The following is a 12,337-nucleotide window of genomic DNA, read 5'->3' as shown; positions in this document are numbered from 1 at the left end:
TTTTTACACTGTCTGAATCGTTCCCTATGCCCTTCACCATGTAGAAAATAGTTTGAACAAGTGACCGATTTTAGCCGTAGCTTCAGCATCTATTAACTTTAATATCACTTTTTCTCAATTATTCCTACTATAAGTCAAGAGAGACAGGCAGTATATTCTAAGACATTTCCCAGTTATTCAGTAACATTTTGTGGGCAGCAATGGGTGCTTCGTGAAATGTGTGTGGGGTATGAGTCAAATGCGTATTATCGAGCAGAAAGTACTAAGCACGGCTCACTACAATTGCGCCTAGCCTGGGCTTTGCCTGGCTGAGGTAAAGGGCCAGGCTGGAGCCATTTGAGGCTAATATATTATGACACTGATGGTGCTCACTATGACCTTTTTTGCAGTTGGCTTGTTCTGACACCAGTTCCTGCATGTCCTTGTGTCCCTGGGACAGGCTAATGAGAGAGTGTCTGCACTCCACCCACTCTGAAAGACGAGCCGAATACAGCTGCTGCCGGCAGGGTTCTAATCACTCCCTAAAGCCCGACACCCCTCTATAGCCTGTATGTGTGTGCGCTAAATCCTGACACGTCTCCTCTCCCACACAACTACATTATCATGTAATGCTAGCTACTGATTTTCCACTGACACAGTTACAAATACGAGCATCACTTCTATGTATATTTCCTTACCATTCTTTGTAGTTTAATGTATTATCACATAGGAATTTAAAAGTAATGTGTAGCAATGTTCAGGGAAAAAGGAGGCAGGAACCGGCGAACAATCAAAATAATCTTTATTTAAAATAAACAAACTAAAATACTGCCAGCAGCCCCTCGCGGACGACTGCTGGCTTACCCAAAATAAACATAACGGCCAGCAGCCCCTCGCGGACGACTGCTGGCTAAAATAAAACACAAATACAAAAACCAAAACTCAACTAAAATACAGGCCTGTTCCTCTCTCGATCATCAACGTCGTCGCTCCTCCTTTATGCTTCCGCTCCTCCGTGAGAGATGCGAGACCGGTGTGCTTCACAGGTGTTGCTCATTAGCAATCGCACCACCGCCCTCGCGCCGTTTTCTCACGTCCCGGGGGGTACCCACGAGCCTGTGCCTACTCCCCCCGGCGGCGGCGATCCCTGGGGGGTACGGACCGACAAGTCGAGGGAAACGGAGACGGAAGCATGAGGAGCGACAGATCGAGAGAGGGGAGAGAGGAAAAAAACATTTGGTCGGGTACCCACAACGCGCTGCCATCTGGTCCCCCACCAGCTGGGCGATCTCCTCCGCGGTCCCTGGCGATGACGCTGGGTAGCCCTCGGTGGACGGCTCGACGCTCATCCGCCGCCCGGTGGACGGCGACGGCTCCTCGGGTGCCTTGGGCAGACGCCAGGAGTCCCCCGCTCTCTGCTCCTCCCCTTCGCTGGTGGACGGCAGCAGGCTCTGGCCCACGGCGAGCGGTGGCGACTCCTCCTCTCCCTCCCAGATGGCAGCCGCCCCTCCAATACCCAGGCGGCCGGCAGCAAGCACGACCGTCCCACCGGCAACTCACTCCAGCGCACCGCCTCGAGCGTCCATGGCCGCGAGTCCCCCGCTCCCTGCTCCTCCCCTCGTTCGGCAGATGGCAGCAGGCTCCGGCCCACGGCGAGCGGCGGCGACTCCCGCCCCATGCTCGATGGCACCGCGGATTCCCCACAGCGGCGAGGACTCTCTGACAGCGCGTTCCTCCCTCTTCCCGGGTTTCGGCACCAGTGTAGCAATGTTCAGGGAAGAAGGAGGCGGGAACCGGCGAACAATCAAAATAATCTTTATTTAAAATAAACTAACTAAAATACCGCCAGCAGCCCCTCGTGGACGACTGCTGGCTTACCCAAAATAAACATAACGGCCAGCAGTCCCTCGCGGACGACTGCTGGCTAAAATAAAACACAAATACAAAAAACAAAACTCAACTAAAATACAGGCCTGTTCCTCTCTCGATCATCAACGTCGTCGCTCCTCCTTTATGCTTCCGCTCCTCCGTGATGGATGCGAGACCGGTGTGCTCACAGGTGTTGCTCATTAGCAATCGCACCACCGGCATCGCGCCGTTCTCTCACGTCCCTCGGTCGTCCTGTTCGCCACATAATGCATAGAATATCTTTCCTAGAATAATTTCTCCAATCTAGATTAATTTACAAACATGATTTCAAATAAGAACTTTTTTTATTTTTTGTATGGTGCGGCATGTCAACTGGTTCCGCCAACGGTGTGAGTTTTCCTGTTTGTCTAAACAAAGGAAAACAGGGAAGAAGAGGTGGCTAAGAAATTACATATTTCACCAATAAAGTCTGCATGAAATCAAAATTGGTTTCAACACTAGCCAACATGAAAATCTATCCACAGAAAAAAAAAAGGTCTTTGTAATTCTTAGTCAAATCTAAAAATTTGCTCCTCTCTGGATGTGATCCTTCTCTAATGTGAGTTTGACATTAAAAAATTTGTGAACATAAAATCAAGCTCGCAATTCTATTCAGTATTTCATTCCACTAGAAAATATGTCTATGTATTTATTATGTCTTTGGATAGATCCAGTTGCATCAGAGTTTGCACATGACTGGCTTATCTGATAGCCAATGAACTTCTGAAAAGATTGATATGCAGTTTTAGTGGGACAGATCAACATATCGACCACAGAAGACCGTGAAAAAAGTTTTTTTGTTGACCCGTGCGTTGTGCGTAAAGTGTACATGGTATACATACGTGACTCTTTGAGAGATGTTTGTGAATTGGGAGACATCACTCTCGACAAGCAAGTGTTTTATTGTATTATATAACATATTTTGGTGTATATATGCCTGGTTGTTCGTTACTATGTGTCAGCAATTATTAACAGCGAATCTGGATAAGGAATAGAATAGCTCTAAGTGTAACCTTTCATTAGAGCCCAAAATTATGACTGTACAGTAAAGCATTCAAGAATAGCAGCATTTTACGTGTCTGTGGTTACAAAGGGTCATTTGGAGTCTCCAAGTGGCCTTTTTTGGGAAGCGCCTAGACATAAACTTAGATATACGTGTAAAACCCTCATTTTCTAAGGTATTATCAAATTTTAAATTTGGGCTTGGTAGACTTCATGCTGTGATCCCATTGTGTTTTCCTGCTAATAGCTCCCAGCTAATTATCTGCAGGCATCTGTTTACAAAAACAATGTAGGCGGAACGTTTTATCCCCCTTTTTTATTGTGTTCAAAGTTCTATTACTCAATACCAGTAAAACTTACAGCTATTCTGACTGTTTAGGAAAAAACCTCAACGTGTCCCCTTTCAAAAGAGACCAAAACCATAGTTTGGTAAAACCAAAAGCTCATGCCATTAATAATTCGATATGAATATTCACAAAGTTGGAATGCTGCACTTTAAAACGATACCAAACTTGTTGGTATCGTTTTAAAGTGCAGCATTCCAACTTTGTGAATATTCATATCGAATTATTAATGGCATGAGTCTGAACCAATGAAATGTGATTTTAAAACTCATGCTGATGTAAACATGGGTGTAACGCTGTTCAATGTTATTGGAAGAAGGAGGCGGGAACCGGCAAACATTCAAACAAGCTTTAATAAATAAATAAACTAATACAAACTGAAAGTAAAGACAGCAGCCCCTCACGGACGACTGCTGTCACATATAACAAAACACAACATTTAATCTAGGCACTGGCCTCTCTCGTTCTTCACTGTTGTCGCTCCTCCTGTTATGCTTCCGCTCCTCTGTGAGAGATACGAGACCGGTGCGTCGCGCAGGTGTCACTCATTAGTAATCACGCCACCGGCCTTGCGCCGCTCTCTCACGGCCATTGACCTCGTCCTGCTCACCACAATGGGAAAAAAGTTGAATATATTTTTCCTATTGATATTTAGTTTTGACTTGGTGTGTGCCAAATTTAGTGCTATTACCAGGGATTTTAAGGTATGGTTGCTAGGTGATTTTGTTTTGGAACCTTCAGAAAACTTTAACTATATGCAATAATACTAAACAACATTGGGCTAAATGTTCACTTTTAAACTGTAATACAAATCTTGCAGATTATTGACTGACATGAACTGGTATTAAATTAGTTCCAGATTACTAGAATACACAAACTATGTAGTCAGAAGTAGACTACACTTCAGTCAAAGCCCTTGAAAGCTTCTGGAGTCAGAGAAGGTGAGAGAGAAGCTGCATTCTCTATCCCAGGCGTCTGTCATCTCTGGGGGAACATCAGAACTGCCTCATTCACTATTCTTCCCAGCGCAGAGGCAGTCGCCACCTGCTTCAGTCCCATTCTCCATCAGGCCATGCCTGTGCCTAGTTCCTCTCTCTTCATTAATGCATTGGCCTGCTGCTAATAACACTTTGGTGGCATCTGTTCCCTCACGTGTTTTTCAAACGTAAGCGCAAAATATAACAGTTGTGATCTAATTTACTGAATCTTTGAATATACCTTTGTCAGTTCTTTACAGCAACAAATACAGCTGTAACTTCTGTTAATAGAAACACATATTTAAATAAATTGAACAAATAAAAATGAACCCTTTTTGCCCTTTTTTTAATGCACTTTCATGCTGCATTGTGAATGATTCACTGTGGATGTTATTCCAAATAAAGCAATTTGTCTTCATAATCTTTAAAGGGCACCTATTATGCCCCTTTTTAAAGGATGTAATATAAGTCTCAGTTGTCCCCAGAATGTGTCTGATTGGAAGGAGTGCTGTTTTCGTGCATATATCTTTAAATGCAATTATGCTGCAGCTTCCCACCCCATTTTCCAGAAGAGGGCAGACCCTTTAAAGCTGTTGCCTATGATACTCTGCCTAAAACAAAAACTTTAATTATCAATGGTTTTGATTATCATATCTCGATATTCTTCTAATTTATTGGTTGGGCGCACACACCTGAAGCACGCGCACAGAAAGCTAGCTGTCAGACAGCGTGTCCCGTGAGTGTTAAACTAAGTTCTCTTTCACGTCTTATTGCGCTTAAACTGTCAAATACACTTAAGGTTATGTCAAAAACACACAAAGTTCACATACACACAGTTATGTCTTTGAACGTAAACAACAAGTAAAGAAATTGCATGTGTATATTAGATCTGTGTATTAAAGTGAAAGCAGCGTAATATACAGTACTTACTGCTATATGTACTGTTAATATGAATCAAACAACAAAAGAAAAACAGAAAATCACTCAATGCTCTTGACTGAATAACTTAAGAAGCTTTAATAAGAATACATTTCTTAGTTGAATGCTGCTGTTAAATGCGAGGAGATAAAAATGACGGAGTGTGTACAGCTAACTCAGGGAGGGCTCTATGCTAATAGGGCAGAGTCTGTCTGCAATCATGGGCGGGGCCTAGTCATTTGTGACGTCACACTGCTAGAATCTGCAAACGGCTTGTTTACGGTTTATGCAAACACTGCTTATGATTTATGGGGATTAAAAAATAGGAATGGGTGGATTTTTTACCATTATAGGGTGGTTGTGTACACACACCGCCTACAAATATATATGTTCAAACACCATGTAAAAGTGAATTTTGCATTATAGGTTTCCTTTAATCAAAATGATGCCACAAAATTAGACCATGTTGGCTATTCTATTTAGTAAGATAGCAAAAAACCTAGTTATAATTAATTATAAATATTTGGATCAGTTAATATAATTAACTTAATGTAGCAGAATTAATACAATCAATAAATCTGTTTGTCCAGCAAACACTGAGTGTTAATTGTTTATTAATTCTAAGAAAGTATCCTTTCCGTGGTATGGGAAATAACTTTCTTACTGTACAGTACGACTCAGAGCATGTAGCCAAAATCTGCATGATTAGGGACTCCAGTTATGAGCAAAACAACAAACAACCTTAAGTGTGATTCAAACATGACTTATAAATATAACAAATAATTGTGTCTGATCCGTCTCAGTCGCTACACTATTTAGACATCATTTTAGCAAACTTTGATTTGCACTGGGTCCCTTCTGGCATGATGTACTGTAACCCACTTTTCACCACTTCAGTCAGTTTCCACAATGCATATTGTTTCACTAAGAAGAACGTCCTCGGGTTACGACTGTAACCCTTGTTCCCTGAGAAGGGAACGAGAACTGCGTCGAATGACACTTTGGGGGGAACGCCCCTCAGCGTAGCGCCTCTGAAGTATGAATGAAACTGAGCCGATCTCTGATTGGTGCAACGTCATGACGTAATGGGTGACGGCAGATAGGCGGAAGCTATAAAAGCAGCCGGCACACATAAGATGTCAGCTTCTGTGATGAAGCAAGCGCTCCCAGGCAGGGGAAGGCGTGGCCAAGGGACGCAGTTCTCGTTCCCGTCTCAGGGAACAAGGGTTACAGTCGTAACCCGAGGACGTTCCCTTTCGAGGGAACTCCAACTGCGTCGAATGACACTTTGGGGGAACGAGTACCCACTACGCCACAACGCGCCCTGCCTGCCCTAGTGTGAAGCTGCTCACAGGCACACTTAGGACGCGAGCACAAGAGAGCCGGGTGTAGACGGAATGTCCAAACTATAAAACCTAATAAAGGTATGAGGGGTAGCCCATCCTGCTGCATCGCAGACCTCCTGGATGGGGGCCCCCGCGAGAAGGGCTCTAGAGGACGCCATGCCTCTGGTAGAATGAGCCCTCACGGCCAAAAGTGAAGGCATACCGCGCACCTGATAGGCCGTGGAAATCGTTTGGACAATCCAGTTGCTGATGGTCTGCTTTGAGGCGGGAAGCCCCTTTCTGGGCGACCCGAAACACACCAGCAACTGGTCCGACTTCCGCCATGAAGAGGACCTCTGAATGTAAATACTCAGTGCTCTGACAGGGCAGAGCATGTGAAGTCTCTCTTCATTCGCCATCACGTGAGGTGGAGGATGAAAAGCCTGCAGAACCGTAGGCCGTGCCGCACTGGACGGCACCTTAGGCAAATAGCCGGGCCTAGGGTGAAGAATGGCCTTAATGTTGCCTTGAGCAAACTCCAGGCACTCGTTAGATATGGAGAGTGCCTGGAGATCTCCTACCCTCCTCAGAGAAGTAATGGCCAACAAAAAGACCACCTTCAACGAAAGGTTCTTGGCCTCAGCCGACTCCAGCGGCTCGAAGGGGGCCTCGGCCAGTCCTTCGAGAACCACTGCCAGGTCCCAAGTGGGAACCCTGGTACGAGCCGCAGGTCTCATCCTCCAAGCCCCACGGAGGAAACGTACGACCAATTGGTGTCTCCCCAGAGGAGCGTGGAAAGCCGCAATGGCAGCCACGTACACCTTGAATGTGGACGGGGTAAGACCAGTGGAAAAGCGATCCTGGAGGAACTCCAGCACTGAAGCCACTGGGCAGTTAACTGGGTCCACCTCACGCTCCCTACACCAAACGGTGAAGACGTTCCACTTTAGGCCGTACAATTTCCTCGTGGATGGAGCTCTAGAGCTGAGTATGGTCTCCACTACTCCAGCTGATAGGCCGGCCTCTAGGTACTGTGCCCCCTCAGGGGCCAGACCCACAGTTTCCATAACTCGGGCCGAGGGTGAAATATTGAGCCCTCTGCCTGTGTCAGCAGGTCCCTCCTGATGGGAATCTCCCATGGAGGGCCGTCCAGGAGCAATATTATGTCGGAGAACCATACTCGGGCCGGCCACAACGGGGTCTCCACAGGATGTCTGCTCCCTGATTTTGACTCCCCGGGATGAATGTTGCTTTTAGAGACAACAACTTCCCCTGGGACCACAGGAGGATCTGATGCGCCAGTCTGCATAGAGGGCGAGACCTCAGACCCCCCTGATGGTTTATATAGGCCACTACCGACATATTGTCTGACCTCACAAGGACATGATGACCTTTGAGGTCCGGCAGGAAGCTCCTCAGAGCTCGGAACACCGCCAACATCTCCAGGCAGTTTATGTGCCAGGAGGCATGATGGTCCTGCCATAGGCCTGTCGTAAAGCGGCCTTCCATGACCGCGCCCCAGCCCGTGAGGGAGGCGTCTGTCGAAACGGTTCTCCGGCGACATGACGCTCCCAACACTGGCCCTTGGGACAGAAACCAAGCTTTCTTCCACATAGATAGGGAACGAAGGCATCTGCGCGTAACCCTGATCATGCGGAACGGGTTTCCCCTCGGGGAGAACCCCTTGGTTTTTAACCACCACTGAAGGGCCCTCATGTGCAGCAGGCCGAATGGAATGACACTGGACGCTGCTGCCATGAGCCCCAACACTCTCTGGAAGTGCTTCACAGTGATGGCTTGGCCTAGCCTTATCCTGGACACTGTGGTCAGGATGGACTCGATCCGCGCGGGAGACAATTGTGCCCGCATCGTGACCGAGTCCCACACCACTCCCAGGAACGTAGTTCTCTGGGCTGGTGTCAACACGCTCTTTTTCGTGTTGAGTCTCAACCCCAGGCTCTGGATGTGAGCGAGGACGACATCTCGATGCCGAACCGCCAGCTCCTGTGACTGTGCTAAAATCAGCCAGTCGTCGATATAATTGAGCACCCTGATGCCCTGAAGCCTCAGCGGTGCCAGAGCTGCATCCATACATTTGGTAAATGTGCGAGGGGAGAGAGCTAGGCCGAACGGAAGAACCCGATATTGGTACGCTTCGCCCCCGAAAGCGAACCTCAGGAACTTCCTGTGAGATGGAAGGATGGATATGTGGAAGTATGCGTCCTTTAGATCTATCGTGACAAACCAATCCTCGGACTGAATTTGACTCACGATAATGGAAATAGTGAGCATCTTGAACCTGAATCTCCTCAGAGAACGGTTCAGGTGCCTGAGATCTATTATTGGACGCAACCCCCCATCCTTCTTGGGAACTATGAAGTAGCGGCTGTAAAACCCGGACTCCCTGTCCGGTGGAGGAATACGATCTATAGCCTCCTTTGCCAGCAGGGAGTTTACTTCCTGTTCCAATACCCGACCCTGCACTGGGTCGACTACAGTCCAGACCACCCCGTTGAATCTGGGTGGGCGGGAACTGAACTGCAGCCTGTACCCATTTTGAATGGTGCGCAGGGCCCAAGGAGAAATATTCGCCAGATTTTTCCATGCATCGAAATATTTTACCAAGGGAACCAGGCTCTCGAGCCTGGCTTCGGGTATTAATCGGGATTCGTTCTCGGCCCCCTGAAGCGGATTCCCGGCAGGGCTGAACCGAAAACGATTCTCGATGGGCGGACGCGAATGCTGCCTGACCGCAAGCCTGTGGGGCGGACAGTGCAGCCTGCGTTCGCTGGATACCGATGTGTCCCGAAGCGTGTTTAACGGCGGGAGAGCAACATCGATTTCCTGCGGGCTCCGTGAAGGAGACGACCTCGGTCGTTCCACCACAGGTGGGGCTGCCCGCAGAGATCCTAGAGTAGCTAAGATCTCTTTGACGAAGCCTTTTTAGCCTGCAGGACGGCCCTCAGGTCGCCCTGCTTAGGCTGAGGCTTCGCCTGAGAGCGCTGTCTATGCCCCCAAGCTCCTTGAGGGGGGGCTCTAGACGCGACGCTCTGTTTTTGAGCCTGTCTATAGGCGGAGGAGCTGGCTGATGGCTGTGGCTGCGGCTGCCCACTGGGGGCAGACTTCTTGGACACTGAGCGGCGAGGGAGATATTGTTTGAAGGCCGCTGATTGTCTTTTCGCCTCCTGAAACCTGCCGAACAGGCCAGAAGGCGAAATCGGGGCATCAAGGAGGAAAGCCCTGTCTTTCTCCCTGATGCCCGTAAGATTTAACCATAAATGCCTCTCCGAGACCACCATAGCTGCCATGGAGCGACCGACAGCGCGGGCCGTCTCCTTGGTGACTCGGAGAGACAAATCAGCGACCTTCCTCAACTCCGCAATATCTTCCGGAGTTGGACCCTCGCCCTCATCAATGTCCTTAAGAAGGTCGGCCTGGTACGCCTGGAGCATAGCCATGGTGTGAAGACTCGCACCAGCCCGACCCGCAGCCATATAAGCCCTGCCCACTAGCGCTGATGTGTCTCTACACGGCTTAGTGGGCAGCACCGGGGCTTTAAGGGATGATGCCGACTCAGGCGATAAATAATTCGCCAAAGGCTGTTCAACGCGCGGCATCATCCCATAACCGTTCTCTCGTGCCCCCATGATGTTACTATAATTTATAATAGGGGGATTGGAGACACGAGAAGAGTGTGGTTTTTTCCACGATCTACACAACTCGTTGTGCAGATCGGGAAAGAACGGCAAGCCTCGGTGATGAGGTTGTTCCCTGTGCTGCAGGAAGCGCTCATCCAGTTTACTTTTAGTCTGCGCTTCCTGCCTCTCTTGTGGCCAGCTGATATTTAAATGAGCCACCACACGGGAAACAACCTCAATCAGCTCCTCATACGGGGGGACACAGGGCGGCGAGTCGTCCCCGAAATCCCCGCCCTCGATGCTGAGCACGTCAACCTCCTCAGAGGCAGACAGCTCAAACATCGGATCCTCGACTCGCGCAGAAGAAGCCACGGGGCGGGCTTCTGCACGAGGCTCGAGGACATCAGAACTGCCCGATGAATCCCGAGAAGGTGCCTCAGCAGCCTCGAGATCCCCGGACAGATCTCTTTGCGAGCCCCATGAAGAGCGTCGCCGCGCCGCCTCAGCGGACGCGGGTCCCGCACCACGGGGCTCGCGAGGCTGACCATCTTCATCAAAGATAGCCAGCCGGGAACGCAGCACACGGATTGTCAACTTTTCACAATCCTCGCAAGCAGCCCCCTCGAGAGCTGCCTGCGCGTGCTGCATTCCCAAACAATGTGTGCACAGTTGGTGTGTGTCCCCGCCCGTGATGTAGCGAGGGCAAGGATGCACACACTTCCTGAAGCTCACACTCGCCATTTCACTCATTCAGTAACAGACAACAATAAATAAGACAAACAGTCACAGATAGCGCTTGCTGAAGAACAGAAAAGCTGACATCTTATGTGTGCCGGCTGCTTTTATAGCTTCCGCCTATCTGCCGTCACCCATTACGTCATGACGTTGCACCAATCAGAGATCGGCTCAGTTTCATTCATACTTCAGAGGCGCTACGCTGAGGGGCGTTCCCCCCAAAGTGTCATTCGACGCAGTTGGAGTTCCCTCGAAAGGGAACACTATTACAGTACAATATACGGAGCCCCCCACATGACATGCAAGGGAAAAACAAATTAAGAATAAGTTCACACAACTTTTGTAATTATGGCTACATTCTATTAATTTGTTCCCTTGTTTTTGTTAAATTGTGGCCATGATTTAACTAAACTAAAATGAGGAAACAAAGAAATACAACGTTGCCACAATTTTCCTAAAATAAAGGGTACAAATGAATAAGTTGTGGGTACAACATGTTAAGATGTTGCCTATCTGGCCTATTGTAGTCTCTGTAAAATGGGTTGGGAATGGAAAATTTTGTGCTATGCTAAACTAGTAGGATAAGCTTTTAGGTGTGTCCTAATTTGTATACTAATGCCTTTTTGTTGTATAATAGTGTGAGTAGTGTATTCACACTGTTTTTCTTTCTTAAATTTTAAGTAATCAATTCACTATATCACTATTTAACCTACAAATGCCCTCCATGCTGCACTGCTGAAGATGAATTAATTGAGACATGTTTAATTTTTTTCACTCTTCTGTGGCTGTGCTCTGGCTTACAAGGATTGAGAATATGGTCTTTCTCTGTAAGAGATGCAGTGATGCGTGTAAAAATAATGTTCCATTTTGCAGCCGCTCTGTGCTTGAAGTGCTATTGGATTAGTCTACATTGTATGACTGAAATGTTGAGGTTAGATGACAGGTTGATAAGGTTCATCACAGTTTTCACAGATTTTCATTAAAAAGAATAACACATAAAGCTCTGCAGGATAGAGCTTTTTATTCATTATGCTAATTTGCTTACCAGAACAGCCAATTCTCTATTGATACCCACTGGAATTTCCTGTGGGTTTTTAGAGTAGGTTTTTTTAATACTCATCTTACTATTTTAGTTTTCAGTAATGAGTAACACACAGTATTTTGTTTATGGTACTTAAAGAAACTTTTGTTCTACAACATAAATTACTAATTAAATTGCTAGCAAGTTGCTAAAAGGACTTGAAATACCACAAGGATCCAAGTATACACACGACAAATTGTAGTTTAGCAATGTATTAAGAAAGTATCTATTTACGTTACATTTTTAGCGATTTAGTCCATTAAGTCCCACACTTAAAAAACTTTTCAGTTTATAAGTAAAATGAAACCTGTGGTTAACATTACTCAAAGAGACGTTCATGTTTTGTCCTAAAACATAAATGACAAATTTGCTTTAACGCACATTTGGGAATGCGAAATGCACCCATCTTCCCATACTTGTTATGAGAAGT

The 12,337-nt window shown here is 47.1% G+C and overlaps 1 protein-coding gene across 1 annotated transcript in view; it reads left to right on the top strand.

The window, feature by feature from the left end:
* Positions 1-12,337, top strand: part of hs6st3b (heparan sulfate 6-O-sulfotransferase 3b) — a 105,465-nt gene that overhangs the window by 91,395 nt on the left and 1,733 nt on the right. The gene's annotated exons all lie outside the window — the stretch shown is intronic.

The sequence above is a fragment of the Siphateles boraxobius genome, unplaced genomic scaffold (assembly GCF_051911475.1).
Source record: "Siphateles boraxobius isolate OS27281-9 unplaced genomic scaffold, OSU_SipBor_1 7, whole genome shotgun sequence".
NCBI lineage: Eukaryota > Metazoa > Chordata > Actinopteri > Cypriniformes > Leuciscidae > Siphateles > Siphateles boraxobius.
The sequence above is the reverse complement of the archived record's forward strand: the minus strand, read 5'-3'. Positions and strand labels throughout refer to the sequence as shown.